Source organism: Sinocyclocheilus rhinocerous, unplaced genomic scaffold, assembly GCF_001515625.1.
Source record: "Sinocyclocheilus rhinocerous isolate Xijiao unplaced genomic scaffold, SAMN03320098_v1.1 scaffold991, whole genome shotgun sequence".
Taxonomy (NCBI): domain Eukaryota; kingdom Metazoa; phylum Chordata; class Actinopteri; order Cypriniformes; family Cyprinidae; genus Sinocyclocheilus; species Sinocyclocheilus rhinocerous.
The window spans coordinates 109,085-116,973 of NW_015654505.1; the positions used below are offsets into that span (position 1 = coordinate 109,085).

General features: G+C 38.7%; 1 long non-coding RNA gene across 1 annotated transcript in view; it reads right to left on the minus strand.

Annotated features, from left to right (window-relative positions):
- Positions 1-5,227: 5,227 nt before the first annotated feature.
- The window catches only part of LOC107717340 (uncharacterized), an 18,275-nt gene continuing 15,613 nt past the window's right edge, over positions 5,228-7,889 (minus strand). Inside the window, exon 3 of the long non-coding RNA XR_001637307.1 lies at positions 5,228-5,238. This is a non-coding gene — a long non-coding RNA (uncharacterized LOC107717340). The remainder of the gene's footprint in view (positions 5,239-7,889) is intronic.

Consider the following 7,889-nt stretch of genomic DNA (forward strand, 5'->3'; position numbering starts at 1 on the left):
TATGTTCTGTTGACTCGGTTACAGCTATAATAGTGATGCCTTTGTCCATATAAGGGATTTCCTGGAGGGTCATGAGTTCTCTACTTCTGTGACTGGATATGTGGATTTTCTGTGCGAGGGCGCCCTCTGGTTATTATATAATAAGTATTGGTTCAGGCACCGGAACCGTTTTAAAAGTATCGATTTGGCACCGGTATTGGAAAAAAAATAAACGATACCCAACCCTAATCTTGAGGCTCGTCTGCTAGTTTGCTTGTGGCCCTCTGTGAACCCCGGACCCCTGCCTGAGATCCACAGAGAGATCGTGTGTGTGTGTGTGTGTGTGTGTGTGTGTCGCTCTAATGATATTTCGACAGACCTTCATGTTCATCTCCTCATGAGGGCCGTCAGCGGGTCATGACCTCCGCAGGCTTTCAGCAGCCGATTCTTGACATTCGATCGCTAGATTGAGCTCGAGCGAGATTTTCCAGCTTCACACACAGTTCTCTCTCCTGCTTTGCATTCAGCGGCTCGTCTGGGCGCAGGTCTGAAAAACACAAAAGTGGGTCAGAAGTGAATAATTTCTTAAGCCCAGCGAATGTCAGAAGACATGGAGGTTCTGAGGGCATTTTAATAAACGGCACCAATATTCAGCCCTGCGGACGGACAGACGGAGAGCGGCCCGGCGACTGCAGGCTCAGGCGTGTGATCGCAGCGCCGGAACGCAGACGTTTTAAGAAAACCCTCGCAGTGCACTCGTGTGCATTGAGGCTTTTAATGCTAAACAGACGCCCCACAAACACGACGCTCAGAGAAACACATCAGTCTATTAGAATCAGAGAAATCGAGTGTGTTGAGGAGAGCACTTAGATCAGAAGCACCCGCTGAACTGCATAGCAACACCTTGACAACCACCATAAAAATAAAAAAAATCAGAAATGAATTTCATGGCCATGCTGACGGTTGGAGTACATGAAGTGACTGATGGTTGTGTGATGTCATGGAAAGGTGAAAAGTGTCATTTCTGTGTCATTTAAGGCTGCGCAATTTTTCAGATTTTATTAATTTGAATATAATGTTTTGCACCCTTTTTTTTAAAACAAGGAATCGTGGTTTTAAGTAAAAATATTAGCAAACATTGAAGGAGAGTAACATATCGTAAACACATCCATCTAGTAATGCAATGGAAAAGTAGTTCAGAATATTTGATATTTGATGTTTCGTAATGCTGACAGACTGAAAGCTGCTGATGTTTTCATTTACTCTTACTGCTGTTATACTGTCTGTCATTTTAAGTTTTAATCGTTTTTGAGTTGACCTCTAAAATTGAATGCTAAGAAATATTTTCTAATTTTCCTTATTTTATATTATTTCTGAACATATAGGATGTTTAAGTACAATATTTGCCTTTATATTTCACGTATCTTTTCTGCAAAGATATTTAACAAGTTAATTTATTTTAAGTTTATAGTATGTTGAACTTCACGTGTGCTGCATGTTGGAATAGAGCTTTCTTTGACCAGATGTTTCTGCAGTTGCATTGTGATGCTGAAACGACAGACTTCAGTTTTAAACCATCTCAGATTGAGGAGGCTGAAACACACACACACACACACACACACACGTCTCTAATGCACTGGAGTTGATCTGGGACTGTCCTGGAGCGTTTACAACACACACGCCAGCACACGACTCATACAGTCAGGCTCGTCAGCTGTGTTTTTGTTTTGGGCGGCACAGCCATGGTAATGTCCTCTGAGAAGAGCGCATGAACGCTGCGCTTGGCACGACGCGATACTGTTGATTTTACGAGAGAATAAACACAAGCGGCGAGTGTGTGTGTGATTATGAGCCTCACACCCTCCACACGAGTTTCACCCAATGACGACAGTGACTTTGAAGTCATAATGATTGGAGGCCTTTATGTGTGTGTTTCATAAGAAAGCGTGTGTGTGTCGGTGGTGTGATTGTGGGACTGGGCAGGAGGCGAGTGTTCTGGCAGCGTCGAGGTTTTGTCATGAGTCTGGTGTTCCTCCCCCAGAGCTGCTGATGAGTCATGATGATCTTCACTCATTAGTGCTGTTCCCTACATACTGAACCTGAGAAAGAGCGCAAGAGAATAGCCAGAATCCCTTCTGAGGTGAGAAATGAAGTAAACACACACACACACACAGCAGAAAGTTTCGAAAGTCTTGCTTCACTTTGCTGAGACGGACCTGCTTACAAGCTCTTTCACCACGTCAGAATTCCTGCTGTGTGATGAATGAGACGGACACATGCAGCAGCTGGAATCACGTACTAAACTCCGTCCTACAACAACAGCCAAAAATAGAGATTCTGCCATCATTTGCTCCCCCTCATGTTGGTCAAAACGGTATGATTTTAATTTTTCAGTGTCGTTGAGCAGAACATTCACGCTGCTCTGTTACATAACACTTCATATTGATAGTCCACTTTAGAAATTGTTTAAACTATACTAACTGCACTCTACTACTAACTAAATCTGCTTAACATCTGCTGGCACTGTATTTTGATGGACATTCTATTGACTATAAGTAATGTACATGTCAACTTATTCTTCTAACCCTAGCCCTAACCTAACAGTCTACTAATACTCTAAGAATTAGGTGACATGTAGTTGTAAATTAATATTAGTTGACATGTAGTTGTAAAGTAATGAGATAGTTGACGTAGTTGTAATTAATGAGATCTAATTGACATGTAGCTGTAAACTATAGTTAGTTGACAGTTGCAAATTAATGAGAGTAAGTTGGCGTGGTTGTTGTCACACCTTGTCTCTGTTTGGACTTTGTTTGCACCGTTTTCTCTGTCAGTGTAGTTGTCATGGTCACTGATTTGAGTTCATTATGTTCAGCTGTGTCTTGTTAATTATCCTCGTTTGCTGTGTGTATTTAAGTTCCTGTCTGGTCAGTTCTAGTTTTGTCAGGTATTGTTAATGTCTGTGTCTATGTCTATGTGTGTCACTAGCCTCCCTCTATGTGGATTTACCTTTATTGTGTGGATTAATTAAAGGCTGATAAACCTTCTTTATCATTGTCTGCGTGTTCATCGGCACTAGCTAAACGTGACAGTTGCAAAGTAATGAGTTAGTTGACATGTAGTTTTAAATTAATGAAAGTTAGTTGCCATGTAGTTGTACATTTATGGTAGCTGCCATGTAGTTGTACGTTTTGTCACCTGTACGTTCCATTTTGGTTTAGTTTTCTGTATTTCCGTTCTCCTGCCTTTTTTGTCTCCATGGTTTTTGATTAAGTGGGTCCACACCTGTTTCAGTTTTCCCTGATTACGTTCCCTGTGTTTATGAGCCCTGTGTTTTCCTCAGTTGCCTTGTCTTGTGTTGATGTTGTTTGGTGGTAGTGTTCTCCAGTGTTTCCTTTGGAATTACCAATTAAAGACTCTATTTTGGATTACCCCTTCGCCGTGTTATTTTTCCCTACCTACCCATGACAAATTTATGTTAGTTGACATGTAGTTGTAAATTCATGATCGTTAGCTGACATGTAGTTATGAATTTGTTAGTTGACATGTAATTGTAAATTTATGTTAGTTGACCTGTAGTTGTAAATTCATGATAGTTAGATGACATGTAGTTATAAATTTGTTAGTTGACCTGTAGTTGTAAATTAATGTTAGTTGACGTAATTTTAGTTGACGTAGTTGTACATTTATGTTAGTTGATATGTAGTTGTAAATAATGATAGTTAGTTGACATGTAGCTGTAAATTAATGTTAGTTGACATGTAATTGTAAATTTATGTTAGTTGACCTGTAGTTGTAAATTAATGTTAGTTGACGTAATTTTAGTTGACCTAGTTGTACATTTATGTTAGTTGATATGTAGTTGTAAATAATGATAGTTAGTTGACATGTAGTTGTAAATTTATGTTAGTTGACCTGTAGTTGTAAATTAATGATAGTTAGCTGACATGTAGTTATGAATTTGTTAGTTAACATGTAGTTGTAAATTGATGTTAGTTGACGTAGTTGTAAATTTATGTTAGTTGATATGTAGTTGTAAATAATGATAGTTAGTTGACATGTAGTTGTAAATTTATGTTAGTTAACATGTAGTTGTAAATTGATGTTAGTTGACGTAGTTGTAAATTTATGTTAGTTGACATGTAGTTGTAAGTTAATGAGAGTTAATTGACATTATTCAATTAGCTGTAAATAATTAAGAGTTGACGTTGCAAAGTTACTTATAAGTAGTTTAATGTCTACACTGTAAAAAATGACCGTGGATTTAACGGTAAAAGACTGTAAGCACTTCCACATCATTCCGACACAGAATCACATAGAGAAGAGACAGAGAGATGGAAGACAAGAAAAGACGAGCGTCCATCAGGCTTTGTGTGATGACCCTGAACCTGTTCATACAGACATTTAGAGCTGCTCCGACGCTCCTTCACACACTCATTCTCTTGAAAGTATTTCTGGTCCAGATCCTCAGGATCTCCTCATCTCTTCAGAAGTTTCAAACCTTTAATACACAAATTCTTCAGAAGTTTAAACCTTTAATACACAAATTCATGTTAGTGAGCTGCTGGAAGAAAAAGAGAAAATACAAACAACTTAATTAACTGTTTCATTACATGCAGCAGCGTTTCTGTTCTTAAGAAACTGTTGGATGTTCAGTTGCGGTTTACGTGCCTGGAGAAGATGCACCGTTCTTTCTTTTGAGGCGATCTGAAAGGTTTTTTCCTCTTTAATTGAATGGCTCATGACCAGCAGTTAATGTCTTGCATATGCAGCACTGGCGTGGGTTTGGAGGCTGTAGTGACTATTACACATATGGAAAAGGTTACGTAAGATCGCAGTCACACCGCCTGCTCACGGGGAGAACGGCATGCTGCGGATACCAGCGCTAAGAACTCACAACATCTGACAAAGTTTGACTCATTTGACAAAACTAACCAGAAAATGATCATTACAGCCACATTAGACATCAGCAACAACTCAAACTAACTGTTTTAAGGTTAGCATGCATCCATTGTGAGTTTACAGTTTTTTCAGCTGCTTCCACACAAGATCTGTACTTGTCACACAGTTTCTGAAAGCTGTCACTCAAACAGCAGAAGCACACACCAACAAGAGGATACGGCTCACTCATTACTCAATGCAACACTATATATACTGCCGACTCTTTCTGACAAATAGCCAGTGAAACAGTGAAAAATGCAAGTGAAAAAATAAGGTGACTTTTGCTCACACATGCATAGTATTGTCCTTATCAACAAACTCTAGTTTTAAGTAAGAATTTGACTTCTCCCTCTCGCTGTAACCCTGAACAGATTCTTGTCCTTTTATAAACGTAAAACTGAACTTTGTTTGTGATCTTCAGTATGTGCTCTAAATATGACCATATTTCATAAGTTCAGTGTTATTGTGCAGTTTAGTGAAAGTGAGTTCAGTGGCTACAAAGAATGATTTATTGATGTGCTCTATAAATCATCGTAACATATGTTTTTCCATTATTTTAGCTCAGCAAACGAATTGAACCAATTTCAACTTCATCTTTATGTTATATGAGATTCACTTCGATTGTTTAAAGTCAGTTTGATATAATTAAAGTTGAAATGACTTGTACAGTTTGATTATACCTAAAAAGCCACTGAAGTTAGGTTTTTATTTGTGTAAGTCGGTGTAAATGTTCACAGCGCAGATGTTAGTAATCGATTGATGAGTTACTCACTGACCCAGTGATATTTGTTTTGTTTTACAGCAGTACAATCAGCTGGTTTTTAATTGCGCAATGTTTTTGTCATTTTAAACTATGTTTTAGAGATGAACTGTACCTACTATGAATGCTTAATCCGAATTGTTCAGAGTGAACTCTTAGGTGTTCTGCTCTTAATTATATAATGAAGAACTGAAGTCAAATTATTTACACTAGCAGTCAAAAGGTTTTGAACTGTAAGCTTTTTAATGGTTTTTAAAGAAGTCTCTTCTGCTCACCAAGCCTGCATTTATTTGACCAGAAATACAGCAAAAACAGTAACATTTTGAAATATTTTTACTAGAAGAGACTTCTTTAAAAACATTAAAAATCTTACTGTTCAAAGACTTTTGACTGGTAGTGTGTGTACATGAAAAAAGGCATTTTTAACATTTGAAATGAGTAAGTTAGGCTTTAGAGCTTTAAAGATGTTTTAACTGTACCTTACATGGATTTGGCTTGCTAAGTTAAGTTAAATTCTTCAATTCTGGCAATATCGAACTGACTTTAACTGAAAAACGGACTGTTTACTGTCATCCTCTTGTGTTATTGACACAGTAAATGCAGTAAAGCTGCTTTGACACAATCTGTATTGTTTAAAGTGTAATAGAAATAAAGCTGACATGACTACAGCTGGCACAAGTGTTCTTCTTTGTGAACTGACTGTAAGAAATATTGTATTGTAAAATATGCATAGATAATATTAATCATGATTTCTCTAGTAGGCAAATAAAATAAATGTCACATGAAAAAAGTATGTGTCTGTAAGGACTAGTTTTGTGTGTACTGTAAAATGTAAGAATCAGGTTGGGCCCTGTGTTATCATGAGCTTCAGGAACACATTCAGCTTCTGTGCATTTGAATTATAATTAACAACACTGTAACTGTAACAGACAGAGAGTTAATAGCCAGGCTTTAAACCCGTTCCTGTAGCGTCTGCGGTGTTTGTTTGTGACTCGATCTGTGGCTTCCGTCGCAGGCGTGAGAACATGAAAACACTTCTGATCTCGGCTCTAACGGCTCAGGATTGTTCTGGAGGTTCCTCTGCATTTTTAACGTGCCGGTCGAGTAATTAAAAGAGATTAAGAGAAATGTGGGAACACGTTTTACTGCAATCAGCACACAATGTCATGCTCACGCGCTAACGTGATTACCGTAATCCGATTTGTAATCTGCCTCCAAAAATGGCGTTGTTACAGAACCATCTTTGGGGGATTTTAAGATGTAAATCAGCTTGTACTACCTTCCATCTGTTTTACGATCATTTGGCCTTCTTTTGCCGATCCAGTGAAATGAACAGAGCTCCAGAGTTGCACAAAACGATGATAAAAGGCGGTTTGTGTTCGGTTTTGTATGGTCCAGCGGATGTGAATGCAGGAGCTCCAGCCGTTAGCGCACTAATTAACGGCTGTTTAGTGCAAACGATACGGCGTCCTCATCCTCTCCCATCCGTCCGCGCTTCTTCTGCCAGCCTTTATTTTCAGGCTGCTGTATGAAATTTGAATAAGCCTCTCATATAAATCCAAAAACATCAGTCTGGAGACGAGCGCGGACCGGATTAAACTCAACGTGATGAAGGCATCACTAATGTGACTGACACAAACAGACAGATGAACATTTCCTTCTTAATTTTTAGAATATCTTCACTTTATTTGAAGCTGCTCTGCTGAAAGACGTCAGACCGAATCCAAGCGCAGCGAGAAGGTCACGCTGGTTTCAGAGAGTCTATCTGAAGGCAGGCAGCGCTGTGATCGCTGTACTTGTTGTGATGTTGCTATAGTACTTCGACAAACAAGGCCACATGTGCTCCAGCGTTCAGAGGTTTGTTGGACGCCAGCTATAGCGCTGCTGATGCCAGATATTTATGTAAACCTCTGGAGATGCTAGAAAGACGCACACAAACTTCAGTGCATTTCTGTAACAATCTGAATAAAGCGTGTGTAATGAAAGTGAGCTGGGAATGAGGTGAGGAGTGGAGGAGATTTCAGCAATAACAAAAGACAATGAAGGACAGAAATCACAAGCTGACTCTTTACTTTAAGGAAAATGTTATTTTACTTTTTTGGAAAAAAAAAAGAAAGACATCTTTTAAACACATTTCTTGGAATATTGGCGGAGCAACATATATAAACATACATTCACACACACACACACACACACACACACACACACA